Genomic DNA, 20,121 nt, shown 5'->3' on the forward strand with positions numbered 1-20,121 from the left:
CCAGGTTGATTCTTTGATGTCTCTGGACATTTGTACTCAGCTTTTTTCCCCCAATATATCTCATGTTGTCTTCCACACTCAGCATGCACAACCTGGCCAGTTTTGTACCCATTACAGCCCAAAACCTCTAAAGAGCAACAAAGGAACTACTGCTCGCACAAATCATTCATGATTTCCTCATTTACTGAACACCAAAGAGAGTATTTGAAAAAATACACTTTGAAAAAAATGAGTTGATCACAATGATGCTGTTCTGAGTGAAAGTGGAGGGAAGAGAAATATGGAAATTGGCAGTGGATGTGATTCATCAGCACCGGGGGCTGACGTCTGCCAAAGGTACGGACTATTTCAAGAACTTGGAAATGTATGTGTTAAAAACTTGGCTGCCTGTTTGGCCGTGATGGCGGTCGTATGGTGCCTGCTTTGCCAAAAGGTTTTAGGGAAATTGTGTAACTCAGTATGTAATTACAATGCTTGGCTTCAAGTCTTTGTTACTGTGGGAAGCAAAACAACCATTACAAATTTATAGAAAAGCATTAACATATGATCACCTTGTGGAGGTACGAGTGAGTTTAATGACTAATCCAACCAAAAACGCATCTATAATAATGATGAATACATTTTTGTCATACTGACGGTAGACAGTTAAGTCTTGCATCAAAACTGATCTGGAGGTAGGGAATTTCTTTTTTTCTTGGAATTTTTGGAAATCTGGTTTAGCATGAGCAGATTATGAAATCTACGTCACGTGGACCCTTCCAGCTTTACGAGTACTTTAAGAGTCTACAGCCTCTTGTTTTTAACTGTCTATTCATGTGTTTTACCGGTTTTTAATGCTTATTATTTTTAACTGTTTGTACTTGTGTTTTATCTGTTTAACTGATTTTGTGTAAAGCACTTTGAATTGCCCTGTTGCTGAAATGTGCTATACAAATAAAACTGCCTTGCCTTGCCTTACAGCCATGCTAGTGGCTTTGTGAGACTCTTCTTAGGCCTCATTCACCAATATCTATACCAACATATATAATTTTTTTCTTAACTTTGTCCTTAAGAAGGTTCCTAAGAAACATCTATGTCTTATTCATGACGTGTTCTTAAACAGAATTGTTGGCAGGTGTATTCTTAAAATGATGAATCACAATGTTTTCGTAAATTAAAAGCTTGTGCCCGTTGCTCCTATTTAGCATATGTAAACTCCCCGTTAATTCCCATTAAAGGGCATGAGATGGCAGGGCCGTGCGCACACTTAGAGAAATGAAAAACTTTAGTAAGTCTAAAGTGGAGGTACTGCTGCAAGTAGAGCTGGGCAATATATTGATTTTATATTGATGTTGTGATATAAGACTAAATATCGTCTTAGATTTTGGACATTGTAATATTGTAATATGGCTTAAGTGTTGTCTTCTCCTGGTTTTAAAGGCTGCATTACAGTAAAGTGATGTCATTTTCGGAAAATACCAGACTGTTCTACCTGCTCTAATATTAGCATTTACCCACTTAATCATTATATCCCCATTACTGTAGATTTTTTATCAAAAATCTCATTGTGTAAATATGTTGTGAAAGCACCAGTATTCAACACTACAATATCATTGTGGTATCAATAGAGGTTTTTGGTCAAAAATATTGTGATAATTGATTTTCTCCGTATCGCCCAGCCCTAGCTGCAAGTTAACAAAACACAAGATATATTTAGTAGAGTCAGCAGTGGATACAAAGCAGCAAATAAAACCGATGCATGGAATGCAATTACTCATGAGGTGAACGCTGTATCCAGAGAAGAACTTATAAAGTATATGGGCCTAGGACAATTCATACACAAAGACCACATAAACTGCTTTATAAATAAGCAGGAGTGTAGTGTGTATTTATTAAAACAAACAGCATTGCTGATCTGCTTGTCTAATTCCATGTAGTATGGTTGTGGAGGATTGACTCCACCTGTGCAGTATTGGTTGTATAGTTAAACCCAACTGGGTGGAGAGTATTGTGTGTATTTGCCTGTGCACATGCTGAGGAAGGGCGCTGCCCGAAACATCCTTTGTGTGACAATAAACTATCAAAGTGGAGTGCTGTCCTAGAAGCTTTATTTATAATTAATCAATTTTAGGATTCAGCACCCAGCCTTCAAAGCTTTCTAAGTATCAATGTGAATTGAGCACGTCCAGTTCTATTATTTTTTTGTGAAAGATAACATGAACAAACTATTTCTGACTGCTTTGTAACCGGCTCAATTAGTTTAAGAAGTACACCGATGGAAAAAAATGTTTAATGTCTCGGGAAACATTTATAGGCTGACCTGGTTTTTCACTGGTTTAGGAACACAAGCTGCGTGACAGCTTGGTGATTATAATTCTTGAGTCAGACTTTGCCATTTTGCCGGGATAACTAGTCACATGTGTCATCATGTGTCATCAGTGAAAGACTGAGCTTCATAACTGGAGCTGGACATTGAGTGGACTGACCTTTGGTACCGTCACTTTAAGTACGACAGAAATAACTAAGAAGGTTAAAATATGAGAAAGAAGATTTCAGTTCTTGAATCAATTACATACCATAGTCCACTTGACTCAAACTCATACACTCACTCACTCAGACACAAAGACACACACAGGCACGCAGAGGAGACCTGCCCTATTCATCGCTCACCTCCAATCAATATTCCTCCCTGTCCATCTGATTGAGAGGGATGAGAAGGTTTCATGGGATAGCATCAGTTAATCAGTGTCATTACAACCAGGCTGTTCGCTGCATACTGGGCAACAATCAACCTCTCCTCACCCCTCACAACTTCCACATGTCAATCTATTCTTCACATCAATATACAAACCTCTACTTTTCCTCTCTGCTTTGCCTTGCCCTTTAACGTCGTTGGCACTCTAGGACACTTTTATTCATCCGTTCTCATTGGCACTGACCTTGCAGGAAGCAGTATAAAGACACAAAATCAAAACTTTACAATGCCATCTTGAGTGTGTAATCTTGACTTAAAAAGGTATGTGATAATACACACACGTGATTTATGCCCAAATAGCAACTTTTGCTTTTTACTTTGACATTAAATTCTCCTCATTGTTTTTTAATCAACTCTTAGACATTTGGGCTGTAAAATATCATCATCATTTTATCCTACTAGATGGCTGTTAAATTTCAACATAATTAGCAAATGAATAGTTGAGTTATGGACAAAAACATGTTATTTGAGGTCAGAGTGACCTTGTACTTTACCACCAACTTCTAATCATCATCCTCTAGTCCAAGTGGACAACATGCCAAATTTCAAGAAATTAGAGATATCTAGTTCCCGAGAATGGGACTGATGTATGGACAACCCGGAAACAAAATGCCTCTGCCCACTAGGGCTGGGTATTGTTCAAATATTTTTGATACCGGTACCAAATACCAATACTTACAGCATAGTATTGCTATATTTTCAGTGGCAACACTGTATAGGCGCCAAATATCAATCTTTTATGATACACGTGTTGGTCAATTCATCTGCTTGACATTACCATTTTGCCGCAATAAAATAAAACAAAAAAGATATTGACAAAGTTTATTGTTGTCGCTGACACAGTGATGCATTAAGTGTTGCGTATACTCCAGTAGTCAGTCAGTAGTACAGTAGTAGTTTCATGTTTGCTGCTAATACAAACTAAATGACCTGATTAATGCATCATAATCACAACGTCTCCCGGCCGTTTCCCCCCGCAGAAAGCTGCTATCAGCCAGGCTCAAGCTAATATAGTTAGCGTAAAGATCCAAGGGGTCCGTCCGTCCCAACTATCGTTACAGTTCGGAGCCGCGACACTAGAAACGTAACACTAATCTACAACAGAAATCTGTGTCTGATCTAACGTCATTTCCAATGATTTAATTGTTCTTGGATACACGGAGTTTGTTGTAAGTGTGCGCGACATGCAGGTCTGATCAGTTTATCGACCACAACCTGAAATTTAGAGGAAGCAACATGCAGTCACTGTCATTACCTTTAGCCTGGATTGATAGGATTATATGAATACAATGGTGTCATGCTAGCGTATTTCTACCTAATTTACCTCTCCAAAATCCCTTCAGAAGAGTAACGTTAGTCACAGCGCTTACTTGCTTGGGTGTTTGTAAAGAACTATAGTTCAACAAAGAATGGGTCACATTAGAAAAGATCCTTTTTCATTTTTATCTTCTAAGTAAATGGGTATGGGTTAGGGTTTGGTATCTTACTTGCGAACAAAAGAGAGCTGTCAACTCCCTGCACCTGCTGCCAACTATGTGTCCATCACAAATGGAAACCTCTGAGAAATAACATGGATCAGTGAACCTTCAGTGCACACTATGAGTATTTTAGTAATGAGGTCACTGCTTAGTGTACACAAGCAATTCTTCCTTTTGTATTCAGTTGTTTGCATAAGAGTAGCAGCCTACTTTATGTAAGTGAGTCGCCAAAGAGCTGCTGGCTACTGCTGAGGACTCGAGAATGAATAGCAGGTTCAATGTCATACAAACGTGTCGCATAAACATTTGTGTGGGCAACATGTGGAGAGGACGGGCAGTGACTAGAAATAGTGTGTAGTTCATGGCATAGCAGGGCACTGCAGGGCATTACAGGGCACCGCAGGACGTAGCAGGGTTATTATTTTGTTGTAATGACAGTTTTAAAGCTTCGCCACCAAGTGATGCAGGTGCTGCAGCACCCCTACTTTCCACACCTATGTTTATTTGCACATTTATTGCTTTACTTTCACTATCTGTGGGTAAGAAAGTGTGCAAACCACCAGGGGAACAAGGGTAGAATGAAAGGGTATTTTTAAATACTGTTGTATCTTCATCGTGAACATTAATTGTAATTCAGTATCCGTAAAGTTGGTGCATTTTACTAGCAGGGGTTCGGCGTCTGCTGTCTAACTGGAAGGATTGTGTCCATTTTGTGTCACCAGCATCAGGCGGCTGTAAAACAACAGAAACCTCAGTGCTTTTGTGCATTTCAAATGTGTTGTTTCAAATAATTATTCTGCACAGCTCCTTCTACACATCAAAAAGGTGTTTGGGAGACTGACACATTGAAAACAGTTCCCATAACGTCTACAAAAAAAATGATGGATCACATATAACCGCTCTTCAGTAACTACCTTGGGACCTTTCTTTCTAATCACACGTATGCCCGAATGTGCCACAGATGTGTCAAGGGAGCGTCCCCACGAGATTACAAAAAAATGTGTTTGGCACGATCCCAACACACTTGGCATTTGGCAGAGCCACACCTGACAGCAATCTGGGCGCACCGCTGGGTTCACAAAAACAGAAAAAAAGAGAAAAGAGATGACGCTCTGTGCAGAGACGGAACAGACAGCTGCTGATTCTGAGGTTGGAAATCTGAACCATGATGCATTATTGATAACATGTTGATTAAAGCAAGCTCAGCTGCGGCTGAAAGCAAAAAAAAAAAGAAATCCTTAAAGCTTTACTGTGTAACCTTTTTTTTATATAAATGAACATTCAAGCCGTTGCCAAATGAGATTTAGACTACCAGCTCCACAAAACTCTCTCTGTATTTCTCTGTATGGCTGCGTTTAGAACATGGTGTTGTCCGGCGACTTCCTCGCCCAGAAACTTGAGTGAAGATAATCAACTCTTCTGAAGAGTCCGTCATGTTTTTTTAATCTTCCGTATTGTCCTTGGCTACAAGGGACTCTGTGGAGCAATGACGTGCGGTGATGTCAGTAAGAGGGTAGGCACTGAGTTATGAAAGCCAGATTACCTAATTTATTGTTTAGGCTAATAATCAAAACGTTACGCACAAGCGTGGCACACACGCGCGGTCGATAGCAAGACATTTCCAATTAATCAATCAAAATCAATCTAATGTAATTATATAACACTTTACAACAACCAGCAGGCTACGGTGCTTAACAGAATGAGACATCATCCAATAGAAAGAGAGAACATAGCGAACAGTAAAATCAGAAAAGGTCTCAAAGAAACAGAAGAATGACACTGTCCCACCACAGCTACGGATTAAAAACCTGATTCAACAGATATGTCTTGAGTTTGGACCTAAAAAGAGCCACATCTGTAACGTGTAATATCGGGGGGTAACTTGTTCCAGAGTCTCGGGGGACCAACCGCAAAAGCCTGACCCCCCCACCGTTTATACCTGGACCTTAAGACTTCTAAAACCAGCTGATTTGAAGAGCGCAATGACTGTGTTAAGATTTCAGACAAATACTCTTGGTGACATTTTTTTTCTCTCTCTCTCTCCTCTCTCTCTCTCTCTCTCTCTCTCTCTCTCACACACACTCACACACACACACACACACACGTTAATGTCCAGCATCAGAATGCTATCAGAAAGTTATGAAACCATCTTAGTTCTGATTATTGCACAGCGGCTAATTATGTTTGTCAGTCCCAGTCAGCAACAATGAAAACACACACTGCTCAACTGATATGAAGGCAGATGGCTAGCAGCATTAGTTCAATCACACTAAGCCAAAATGTGTCTGACTCACCACATCGGTAGATTGTACATAAATCCATCCGACGCTTTCTCGTGAAGGCGTCGATCACAGCGTTGTAAACTCGTCTTTACGGCGCTTTAGTTTGCAGAGTCTCTGACTCGGCGAGGGCTGAAAGACGTGCTGACCGGTCCGGTTCCGACTGGATGTTTGGATCCGTTTCAGGGTGGAGGATGTGCGAAGCTGTAGTTGCCGGTATTATATGAGCTGACGGTTTTTCCTGCTTGGTTTAAAGCTGCGGGCGGGTTGTTCAGATCCAGGACCCCGTAGAGGTCCCGCCGCTCACTGTTAGCACGGCCACATAGCCACATCTTTCTTCCATACCAGTCATTTGAAACATGCGACGAGTATTTTTCCCTTTTGCTGCAGTAGTCCATCTAAGGCTGGCGTAGACCTCCATCTTGCTATTAGTTCTTTTTTGAATTAAAATCGAGTTTAGAGAAGTTCCTCACCGCTGTGATGTCGGCGGACACGCTGCTGTCATTTTGACTTTGAATTTCGCGGGGATTGCGCTTACAACGTAGCTGGTGTAATGACGTCAGCTACGCAAAGGGCCAGTAATATCTCGATTTTAATTGGTTCAGTTTGATATCTAACGGAGACGATTACTGGCATAACACTTTACGTACAAAGGCACGGCAGAGTTGTGCCTTTTGACGTACATGTTAAAGAATACGGGATCGAAGTGCGCATGCGCAACATTGGCTAATCGCTTGAATGGGCAGTAAAGGCACTGCTTATTCTGCCTTTTTTCTATTTGATATGCGTAACTGCTACATTTGTCATCGTACCGTCTAAATAATTGGAACAACACACATATAAATCACAAGAATAAACAGTAAAAATACAAATTCAAGTTTATAATACATTTATTTAATAAACATTTTTATCCTTGAATTTTGGCAAGGTAGGCACTGCCTACCCTGCCTACCCTGACTGCACGTCACTGGTGTGGAGGAGGTGTGGGGGCGGTGCGTGATCACGGAAGGATTGTGTCATGTGGATGCAACAACAGTGGTGTTGTCATTACTTAGAAATCCGCATGGGGGAGACAGAAACAATGCAATCTAGCTTTAAACATAAAGACTCGTAGGGGCTGATTATCACTTACTGTGATGTTAATATGATCATATCGGGTGTCCTGCTGTGTATATATATATATATATATATATTTATATATATATATATATATTTCTTTATTTACAGACTCAAGGTCCAGATGATTTAAAAACAATACAATACAAAAGGGGTTCAAACCAGACACAGACATAAATATATATAGACAAACTGATCCCCAACAACATCACAAGATAAACACACATACATGCAAATTTACCAATTGCAATGCTCAATAATTAAAACGAATACAGGTGTATGTTCCAATGATTCCATAGTTTTGACCAATATCTGGTATCACTAAGTGCAGGATTAATTATAGCATTTAAAATCATATTATTTGACTCAGTTAATGGACATATAAATCTGTACATAAACTTCCTCAGCACAGCATGGAAGGTGGGAACATTACAGGTCACACACAGAAGGCTAGCACTGGTCCATCTTGGACGCTTCATCAAAATTCTAAATGCATCATTGTATGCCACCTTTAACTTTTTCATCTTTGGTTTACTGTAGCTGCACCATAGATGAAAAGAGATATTTTGACTTCTTCAGAACACATATGAAATTTGCGTGCCAGAACATTAGCTTGTCCATATAGTTTACGGCACTGCCGCTGTATGTCATCATCATCACAAAGATCGTCCCTGATAATGTGGCCCAAGTATTTCACTTTAGTAACCACATTAAGGCCTTGCCCTGACAAATAGAAAGAAGGAAAACATAGCTTCCTGTCCTCCATTAATTGTGACGTGATGTGCACACAAGTTTCAGATTTCTCAGCAGTTAGCAGTCAGACGTTTGTTTCTTTGTGTGAGAAAGTGGCGTGAGAGCGTCTGACAAGAGGAAATCGCACGATTCCCTCGATCAGTGCCCGAGAGTTGGCAGACCTGTATATCAGCATGACATGGGATTGAGTAACAACTACATAATCAAATAAAAAAACAGATTACATCATCTTTAGACTTTCATATTATGTATCGCAGGGGTAGGGGTAACGGGGGACATCAACTCAGTTTAGGCAAGAGTACAGAAAAAATAAAAATAAAAAAAATGACCAAAAGGAAAAAATACTAGTTTAGTAAGACACTAATATTTATTGTTATCACTATTATTGTCTTATTATTAAATTTATTGTTAAATTATTAAAGTATTATTAATTATAATTATTAATAATAAGACCTGCATAAAATAATAATGCAAAACACATACAGGATGTTCATCTATCCCATTACATCTGACCACCTCATATTTCACGTTCTAAGAAGTCAAGTCTCCAACTTGAAAAATGGCCGAGCCTCTGACATGGAAGATTACTGGGAGAGAATGAAAATATCAGTAGATATTTTTTATTTTTTAATCAATCATGGAAAATGTACATTAAAAAAAATGGTTGCTTAGAGATGCATCGATATTTGCTTTAGAATCAAATCGTTGGCATCTGAATCGGAATGTGAAGGGCCCAGAGATTCCCACACCGAATGTATTGGACACCGGATGTAAAACCTTTCATGGAAAACATTAAGAGTTTAAACACAATAAACTTAAATTGTATAATAACCATCACTCATAAATGGTAAATTGTATGTGTACAACAGTAAACTTCAAATGTATTAACTATCAAACATTTTATCAATAAATTAAGTATTAGTCAATGATTACCAAATTTATTTGTAAAATTAAGAAATTGTCTGTAAACTGTCAATAAACACCGTTTAGATGGCTATTAACCATTTATTAAAGATGGTTATAATAACGTGGTGCCGAAAAAACACTCAGCTTATGCTTTACGGCAGAAATAAGACCTGAGAAATATGCTGCCAGCTGCTGCTTATTACACAAAACAAAATTAGACTGAATTCCACTTTACGGTGTCAAAATGCATGATGGCGTGCCAGACTAGCGTTTCCTGGTTGTTTGACTTACAGGAAGTATGTTTATGTTTAGTTACACGTGCAGAGGCAGACAAATCCATTCCAGTAAGTAGTTTGTATTGTCTGTCAAAAAGTGACAAATGACAAGACTTATCATAAGCTTAACCACCACGACTTGTTCTGGTCCGACTGGTTTTAAAGAATTTCTTGTGAACTTTGGTTTTGTTGTAGTGAGTTGGAATGAGAACATCTGAAAAGATTCAATCGCGCGAGTCTCTCAATCCAAAGCCTGAGATCTGGCGGACCGGTATATCAGCATTACATGGTATTATTTGCTTTTACTGGACCCAAATGCTCGTCTGTTAAAGGTCAAATGTATAAGTGTTGTAGTTTTTGTAGTTGTTCATTATCAAAATCTGGATTGCCCTTCACAAACTTTTTTTTTTTTTAAGGAATATTGACCACCACCATCAATTTCATGTATTCCTTTTGGCTTGAAATTTTACATTTGCGCTTGCATGAACTGGGGTAGACTCTCCATAGTCATGCGCCATCTTGAAATACTTTGGTAAGGGACCTACAGGATATACTGCTCCGCCTTTCGCTGTCACTTGATGTACTCACAGGTGCTGGTAATGCGGCTGCTAATGGGTCTCGTAGCTTCCCTGCCCCGGCAAGTTTGAAGAAGGAAACATGGAGGACCACACGTTATCTTAATACATTCTGCAGCAGAGTGGGACAAAAAAAAAAAACTACCGGGAAATTTTATAAACCATTGGCACTTAGTGGGGGGGGGGGGGGGGGGGGGGGGGAGAGATGAATGTTCAAAAATAGGAAGCTGCTGCGGCCTGCCATGCAGGTTAGTTTTACCAGTGGCCGGAGCAGACAATCACACCGACCGCAGCGGCCTCGAACCACTACCGGCCTACCGGCTTAGTTCGTGACTCCCCCAATTGCCACTCCGCCTCATGCACGTATTCAAAATCCAAGTTTCAAGAAAAAGAGTCCTTTTCTTCTTCCAGAAAACGAAAAAAGGATGACGAAAAAAGCAAAAGACCGGCTATTTAAAGGAAGGAAAGGAATAGTGAAAACCCAGGCACTCCGTGTCAGCGGACTGTTCTCATAGGGAATTAATTGACCTGCTCCGCTCTGCTGTTATTGAAGGTGCCTGTGAAAATCCTGCATAAAGCACAGCGAGACAGAATTTGTGTTTTTTTTTTTTTTCAAAGCGGCCACCTGTGACGACAGCCCCACTCTCATTATCCAACCAGTCACCTCATTTGTCCCACTCCGTCTGTTAGCGACCCAGGTCGTATGCATTTCACATGGAAATCGACCCCTAGTCCTACCCTGATCCAACGACCTGGGGTGGAAAGCCGAGTCAGTTTAGTCGGGTTGACCCATTCAAACACACAGTCAACCTGGGTATAACCCTGGTTGTGAAAGGGGTATTATTTAAGTCACTCCTACACTATACTACTTAGGAGCAGTTGGTAAAAAGATACTGTCAAGTCTTGTTGATAATAATTAAACAAACTGGACTTTGGCATCAAAGATATTCGGATCCAGACACAAGTCCCAGATGCAAAAGGAGAACCCCCCCTCCTTAAAAAAATCTCCCCTCAAAAGCCCACTCTAAACCAGGAAAATCCTGCAATCAAGAAAAATGAGAAGAAATTAAGAAAAACTAATTTGAAAACGTTTTATTAAGCTATAGAACTCAGATGAAGTAAGATGAAATTGCCTTGTCATTGTTTAAATAGTTGTAGAAACCAAAGGGTAACCAATAGCACTGATTCATGACAATATATAAAAATGACAAAATATGGAGAAACTTGTTTCTGCTGACCGCGACGACAGGTGCAAAGGGAGACAGTAAACTTACAGACGCATCCTTATGCCTTCCAGTAAATAGTTGACATTGTCCACCTTTCACAAGGTGCCACAATATAAGGCTTATCAGAGGTGTAACCACCATGAGTTGTCAGGTCCAACTCGTTTTAAAGAATCTCTTGTGATCTTTGGTTTTGTTGGGCAATTGTTCTGGCTCAAGCTAAAGATGGGACAAAATGCCTGAGGCCACTTGTCAACGCCTGGGGGGGGGCAGGGCCACACGGATGATCTGGCTGCAGAATTTGTATGTTCTTTTATATCGGTGTAATGTTGTTATAGGAAGAAAAATAAGATTGCTTTCCCATTTCCCAATGTGGACTGTATCTAACAGTAATTTGCAAAAAACAATAGAACTCAATGCAGAAGAGTCACTGCTTATTGATTGCTGAGGCTTTAAAAGTGAATGAGGTCCCAGGTGCAACAAAATAAAGTGGAAGTTAGTCATTACACACACACACACACACACACACACACACACACACACACACACACACACGCACACGCGCACACGCACACGCACACTGACAGAAAAATCATTTATATCGACAAATGATTCTGATAAATAAATATTTAACCCTTGTGTTGTCTTCCCTTCAAAATTGAAAATCAAAACTTTTGAGGCTTTTTAATCAATATTTTTAACTTTTTCCTCATGTTTTTGTCCCATTTTTCAACAATTTTTTGCTCTTTTCACTCAATGCATGTCAATATTTTTGACATTTTCAAAACTATGTAACACTATCTTATTAACTTTAGTTTTACAGTTCTTTTTGAAATGTATGGTCAATAAACCTCATTTATAGGAAATTATACCTAATGTTTGAGTTAGAAAGGAAGAAATTAGGAATTATTTAGACTAAAATTAAAGAAAAGCTTGTCGATAGATAATCACAGACTGGAATATGTCAACTTTTACTAAATACTATTTCAAAAGCACTTCAATGTTTTTTTCAAATGCTATAAAATTGAATAAGACAAAATGAATGAAAGTAGAGATCTGTACTTGCCAAAAAGCGTTGTGTGGAATCAATCTTGTTATTTTGGGTAATTAAAAAGAACATTGATATAGGAAAACAGGTCAATTTGACCCGAGGACAACATGAAGGTTATAAAATTAAATAAAAACGGTCATCCATGTTATGAGTATTGGTGTTGCATAGTTTGTCCACCAGAGGGCGCCCTACAATGTTACTGTTGGCAACACTGACAACATTGCGAGTTTTGGTGAAGGCTGTGTCCACCCTGTGACTCCTGGAGTTTACACCCGTGTGTACCAGGAATGGATCAGCAGCATGGTAGGTAGCAGCATACCAGGCTTTGTTGACTACCCCTCCTTAGGAGTTGACAGCAACTTTTTATTTTTTATTTAACCTTTATTTATCCAGGTAAACTGTTTGAGAACCAATTCTCATTTACAAACATGACCTGGCCAAGAGGCTACAGAAATAGATATGAACATACTGTACAACTTTACATAGTCAAACGCATGACACATAGAACAAGCAACTGAATAAAAAAAGACAGTCAACGAAGAAAGATAAAGAATAAGAGCTTAAATATGTGTGTATAAATATGGTTCATGATTGTCAGCAGGAACAAGAGTCAACAATGTAATTTTGGAGGTTTGCTTAAAGGTGGAAATTGGGATCAGAGATGTAAGTTTCAGGGTATTTTGTAGTGTATTCCAGTCATGTACTGCTGCAAAGCGGAAGGCATTACGTCCAAAGGTAGTAGAGGTAGGAGGGGTACTAAATTTAATCAAATTACTCGATTTGTGTGATAGGTGTTATGAACGGCATGAAGAAGAGATAACAAATAGGGAGTGTCTTGCCCCGGATCGTCTTGTATATAAAGAGAAACCAGTGATGTAGCCGCGGGTGTAAAGGGAGGGCCATCCCACCAGGTGTACAGGTCACAATGATGAGTGTGAAAGGGTGCATTAGTAGCAAAAAACGAATGGCTGAATGGTAGATTGTGTCAAGTTTTTTTAGGGCTGTGTTTGGTGCCATTTTGTAAATAATATCACCATAGTCCAAAATTGGCAGTACTGTCATCTTAACAAGGGTGCATTTGGTAGCATGAGTAAAGGAAGCTTTATACGGAAAAGAAAGGCTAGTTAGCTTTGACTTTGCTTGAAGGTTATTGATGTGTGTTTTGAATGACAGAGATGAATCCAACCAAATACCTAGATATTTATATTTATTGACGTACTCCAAAGCCATACCGTTCATACAGGTGATTGTAGGTGGAGTCTCGGTGATCGGTTTTCGGCTAAAAAGGATACATTTTGTCTTACTGGTATTAATACGAAGTTGGAGTTTATCAAAGAACTGTTCTATATTGGTGAAGCTGAGTTTAAGACTAGAAGCTGCAGAATTGAGAGAGGAACCAACTGAGTACAAAATGGTATCATCTGCATAAAGAGAATCCGAGAGGTTCCAACAGCTCTGGCTATATCATTGATGTAGATAGAAAAAGGGTTGGGCCAAGATAGAGCCTTGAGGCACACCTTTAGAGATAATAAGTGGGTCTGACATAATATTTTCAACCTTCAATTGTTATAATAATAATAATACATTTTATTATAATGCCTTTACTTTCACAAGGAAATCTCAAAGGGCTACAGTTAATAGGGAGTTAAAAACAGTTTCCAGAGTACGATAACAATTTACAAGCAATAATAAAACACCATAGAACTAAAATTAAAACAGTGACTGTTTAAAAGGCCTTTTGAATAATAGTGTCTTTAGGCCCTTTTTAAAAATCTCCACAGTTTTGGGGCCCTCAGGGACTCTGGGAGGGCAGTTCCAGAACCGAGGGGCGACTGCCTGGAAAGCCCTGTCTCCCATTGTGGACAGTTTAGTCCTAGGTTGGAGCAGGCGATAGGTGGAGATGGAGGAGCGGAGGTTTCGTGAGGTGGTGTGTGGGGTGAGGAGTTCACTGAGGTAGGTAGGGGCAGTTCCATGAATGCACTGGTGGGTAAGAGACAGATTTTGAATGAATTCTTTGTTTAATGGGCAGCCAGTGGAGGGATTCAGGACCGGGGTGATTTGATCATATTTGCGCCTCCTCGTCAGGACCCGGGCAGCGCAATTTGAATATGTTGGAGTTTTTGCAGGCTCTGCCAGGGGTCCCAACGAGAAGGGCATACAGTAGTCCAACCTGGAGGAGACAAAAGCATGGATCAAACTTCAGCATTGGTTGGGAGAGGGAGGGGGGAGTTTGGCAATGTTTTTGAGGTGAAGGAAGGAGACCTTACAAAGGTGGCGGATGTGGGTGTCAAATGTAAGATTTGAGTCTAGTCTGACTCCAAGGTTTGTGACAGAGGTAGACAGGGCGATGTGATGACCAAAAATGGATATACTGCTGAGGAGGAGGACTGGGTTTGGTGTGGGGTACCGATCAGGATGGCTTCGGTTTTGCTGCTATTAATTGAAGGAAGTTGTCAGACATCCATGCCCTTATCTCCTCCAGGCAAACCTGAAGTGCAGACGGTAAGACTGAGGGGGGTGTGGAGTCCATTTTTATGTATAGTTGAGTATCGTCTGCATAACAGTGGAATGAAACTTTGTGTTTATGGATGATGTGGCCAAGGGGTAATAAATAGATGGTGAAAAGGGTTGGGGCGAGGACGGACCCTTGTGGCACTCCACAACTGACTGTGTGGGGTGATGATTGGAACTGACCTAGAGCCACATGCTCCGTCCTGCCTGTGAGGTAGGACTGGAACCAACTTAGTGTAGTCCCAGAGAGTCCTACCACAGACTGGAGACGGTGGAGCAAGATGTTGTGATCCACGGTGTCAAAGGCGGCCGACAGGTCCAGTAGGAGGAGGAGAGATGGTGAGCCTTGGTCAGCAGTCATATGTAGGTCATTCATGACGCGTACCAGGGCTGTCTCAGTGCTGTGTGCTGCTCGAAAACCGGACTGAAATTTTTCATATATGTTATGGATATGAAGGTGATTGTGTAGTTGGGCTACAACAACTTTTTCCAGGATTTTAGACAAAAACGGCAGGTTTGAAATGGGTCTGTAGTGAGCCAGGATGTCAGGGTCGAGTGACGGCTTTTTCAGATGGGGGCGGATGACTGCAGTTTTGAGAGCTGGAGGAACCTGACCGGATTTGAGCGACTGATTGAGGATTTCTGTGATCAGTGGACTGATGGCTGTGATATGGATTTTAATAATGATGTGGGGGAGAGGGTCCAGTGAGCATGTGGAGGTTCTCATACACTTTATGATCGTCTCCACTTCTGTCTTTGAAGTCCATGAGAAAACGGAAAATGTGTTGAGCGGGTTTGTTAGACTAATTTTGGAGCAGGGTGAAATAGTGGCAGAGAGGTTTGACCGGATTGAAGCCACCTTGTTGGTGAAAAAGTCCATGAACCTATTGCACTGACCTATACTGGTGTCAGCAGGTCCACCTGCACGGTACACGGTTGGTGAGATAATTGGCAAACCAGTCACAGCTAGAGGAGGACAGGCCAATACTGGAAAGCTTGTGTAAGAGGATACTATGGTCAACAGAGTCAAAGGCCTTGGCAAGGTCTATAAAGGTGGCAATACAGACCTGTTTGCTGTCTAATGCTGTAATTACATCATCAAGGACCTTTGTGGTGGCTGTTATGCACCCATGCCCCGTCCGAAAACCAGGAAATTCAGGAAATCAGGAAATCATTTAACTGTTTTTGTACGAGCTTCTCCAGAACTTTGGCAAGACATGGTAGGATAGAAATTGGTCGATAACAGTTAGGGTCAGATTCAGAACCCCCTTTAAAGTGGGGAGAGATTATTGCTGATTTCCAGTCAGTAGGGAATCAGAGAGCTGTAGGGACATGTTAAAGAGTCTCGTGACGGGAGCAGCAAGAATGTGGGATGCTGCTTTTAAGAACATGGGATCAAGACCATCAAGGCCAGCAGATTGTTTGTATTAGCTTGGTGAGTTCATCCTGGACTTCAGAGGTGGAAAGAGGCATAAAGGAGAAGCCACTGTTGCTTGATGGAAAAGGTTGTGCATCTGCTGCAGTTGTATCTGAAGTGTCTATTGATACTGAATTAGGATTCGACATTGAAACTGTATGGGTTGCATTTATAAAGTGATGGTTTAGGAGTGAAACCATCCGAGATTTCTCAGTAATAATAATATCATTAAATAACATAGAAACTGGTAAACGGGGGGAAATAACCTTATTTTCCATTACCTTTACTGTGTTCCAGAATGCCCTAGCATCAGTGCCACATGTGGTGAGTTTCTCTTTAAAATGCAAGATTTTGGCATTTCTGATAGCCTGTGTTGCTTTATTTCTGCATTGACGGAAGGCCAGCCAGTTAGCTGGAGATTGGGTAGTGCGGGCCTTTCTCCAGAGGCATTTTATGATGAATAATCTCGGCCAGGTCTTTGGAAAACCAGGGACTATATCGATTTTTTATTCTAATTTTTTTCAGAGGGGCATGTTTACTCATAATCAGACTGAAAGTGTTTTTAAAAAAAGACCATGCCTCTTCCAAGGAGGGAAAGGAATTAATTCTGTCCCAGGACACAACCGTAACATCTTGGAGAAAAGCTTGCATATCCAGATTTTTCAAAGAGCGCTTGGTTACAATTACTGGGGGCCTTTTGAATGAAAGGCCAGAACGTATACATGCAATAGCGCAATGATCACTTATTTGACTGAAAACTCCGGCTTGATAATTAGATGGATTGTTAGTCAAAATGAGGTCAATCAGTGTGGATGAAGAAGATTTAGGATTAGGTCTGGTGGGCTCAGATATCATCTGAGTAAGATTTAGAGCATCAAACTGTTGCAAAACTGCATCTGGGGGATTGATCAAATCCCAGTTCAGATCACCCATAAGGACAAACTCAGATGATATGTATGGAGCTATGAGTTGACTAAAAGCTGTGAGTGCAGAAACTGGAGCTGAAGGTGCTCTATAGCAAACAGCAACAGAAATAGAAAAAGTAGTTGAAAGCCTAAGCTTTAGTACCAGTAGTTCAAGTTGTTTAGGAACTGACTTAGAAAGAACAACAGTACATTGCAGATAATCCTTAACATACATAGCTACACCACCACCCCTGGTAGCTCTGTCCTGACGAAACACATTATAGCCTGGTATGTAGATGTCAAAATCAGTGTTCCCTTTTTTAAGCCAGGATTCAGAGATAGCAAGAACATCAGGATTAGCTGTGTGCACCAATGTTTTTAAAGTGTCAAAATGCTTAGAATTCATCAGACTGCAGATATTTACATGTAAAAAACCCAATGATTTACGGTCACAAAATTCGCCAAATGACAGCTGGGCAGGAGCTAAGTTAGCTGGCCCAGGATTTGGATGAACATTACCAGAGATAAATAACATGAGAATAATTAGCATGCGTCTAAGAGCAACACCAGAACAAATCCATTGCTTGTCTTTTACAAAGGGCAAAGCCAGTAGCAAGTTAGAGTCAAAAAGTTCCTGCAGTAACATAATTGAAAAATATGGAAGGGTTCGAAATACCTGGATGGCAGAAGGTCCAATAGATTTAGTAATCCAATAGGATGTGACATCTCTTGATTGAAGAATGAAGTCTAATGTTCCCCGACAGTGCAATGCTGTGGTTGACCCCAGAGTGCATTTACCAGCAGGCCTGAGGTCCTGGTACTGTACATGCAACAAGAAGGTGAGTGCCAAAATCCAGAGAACCAGTAGTGATTTTATAAAGAAAAGCATGATTCTTTAGTAATGTCACACAGCCTTCAATGTGTACTGGAAACAATCCTTAATGTATCTTGATGTAAATCCTGATTCGAAAACACCTGCCACAGATCTAGCCTGAAGGCAAGACACAATGCAGCAGATCCATGTAGGCCTCAGACCAAGTGAAGTAGGCCGAGATCCTCTCGAATACAAGCAGGTAGGCCTCAGACCAGGTGGAGCAGGCCGAGAGCCTCTCAGAATAGCTGTAGCCAGATAGCATAGGCTTTAGTGTGTGCCGGAAACAAGTCACAGTACAGCTGGAGATAGATGTTGTTATCTTGCTGTAAATCCTGTTTCAAGAACCCGTCACAGATCTAGGCTGACGACAAGCCACACTGCAGCAGATCCCTGGGCTGTAGCATGAAGATAGGCCTCAAACCAAATAATAGGCCAAAAGCTCACAAAAATAATAAGGTAGAATATCCATAACTACAAAAACTTAGTTAAAATTAGATAAAAGCTCTTATATGGATTATTTCCGTGAAAGGTGCCCTAAAAACCTTTTTTTTAAATTTAAAATGCACAGACAAAGAGCAGACAGAAAGACATGCAGCCATCTTGGAGTATGAGGTATTAAACTTTGATTGTTCAAGAAAAAGTCTCACCGCTGCCACAACCATCACAACAAGCCCCACAACAACCCCTAGTACCATCATAACAGCCCCCACCACTACTACCACAATTAGGGCTGCACAATTAATCGCAATTTTATTGAAATTGCAATATGGAGTACTGCTATATCGAAATCGGCGGGGGGGGGGGGGGGCAATATTGCAGCTAAAGGCAAAATATGTGTCAAACCATTCTGAATCAGGTATTGTGGTGCTGCAGAAACATCCCGCCCTACAAATTGTATCCTACAGACTAAAGAAAACGTCTTGGTTTTGTACAGATCTTTGCAAAGATTACACTATAAATCAATTATTTTTTAGATTTTTCAATGAAAAAGAGAATGATACAAAAATGATTCCCTCAACTATCGTAAATCATATCAGTCAAAATAATCGCAATTAGATAATTTCCTCATATGATGCAGGCCTAACCCCAATCCATGCTAACAACACCACCAGTATGTGTATAAAGCAGAATGATCATAAAGAGGGTGACAACAGTGTATCTGACAGTGGTGACAGCATGAACCACCTCTCCCATTTCAGTCACGTTGACTTACACTTTAAATTTCATGTTGAATTATCAAAAACCGGACTGATGTAAAGTTTGGGGGGGAAGTGTATTACATTTTTGTATCGTCTTGTAAATAAAGGTTTTCAGACATGTTTTATTATCAAAACAGAAAAACTATTTTTTTTGTATTTTAAATTTGTTCTTTGGGGTCAGCAAGCCGAAGAAATGGCTTGAAACAATTATCTATTTGCACATTCAGCAGACAATGACATTAATGTTCATTCATGTTTAAATGTCAAATCCCTTTTTAATGCAGGACCTTTACCCTCTAACAGAGTACTTCTACCCTGTAGTATTGCTACTTTTACTTAAGTAAAACATCTGAGTACTCCTCCCACCACTGGATAACTTGACACAGCCATTAAAATGTATTATGTATGAAGAAGAGACCGACCAACTATGGGCCCATTTTTTGGCAGTTTGCTGATTATCTGTCAACGTTTTACTTTCCTGATAACCAAAAAAAGTTAACTAATTAAAAAGTGAACTACTTTGACTCCGCTACAGCTCTGTGTCTGTCTCTCTGTTTTGGTTTCACTTACCACTGAGTCTGACGTAATGTCCTGCCCACAACAAAACCTGACTATGAAGCTGTTAGTCTCTTTAATTCATTTAATCAATAGCTATCAACTTGTCTTCAAGTTGCTAAAGGAAAGCAGAAAGTAAAGAAAAAAAATAAGACCGGCTTATTCTGTTGCTGCACCAACTACAACTGTGGCTCTTTAAAAAGAAATGATGTGCATCAATGTGCAGGAGACTTCAGAGACGCAATTGGTGAGTGACACACACCCAAACAC

General features: G+C 40.3%; 1 long non-coding RNA gene across 1 annotated transcript in view; it reads left to right on the top strand.

Moving 5' to 3' along the window:
* LOC116707456 (uncharacterized) overlaps positions 1–14,035 on the top strand; it is a 20,429-nt gene extending 6,394 nt beyond the window's left edge. The window contains exons 2-3 of the long non-coding RNA XR_004336516.1: positions 11,075–11,080; positions 14,025–14,035. This is a non-coding gene — a long non-coding RNA (uncharacterized LOC116707456). The remainder of the gene's footprint in view (positions 1–11,074; positions 11,081–14,024) is intronic.
* The last annotated feature ends 6,086 nt before the right edge of the window (positions 14,036–20,121 follow it).

Source organism: Etheostoma spectabile, chromosome 19, assembly GCF_008692095.1.
Source record: "Etheostoma spectabile isolate EspeVRDwgs_2016 chromosome 19, UIUC_Espe_1.0, whole genome shotgun sequence".
NCBI lineage: Eukaryota > Metazoa > Chordata > Actinopteri > Perciformes > Percidae > Etheostoma > Etheostoma spectabile.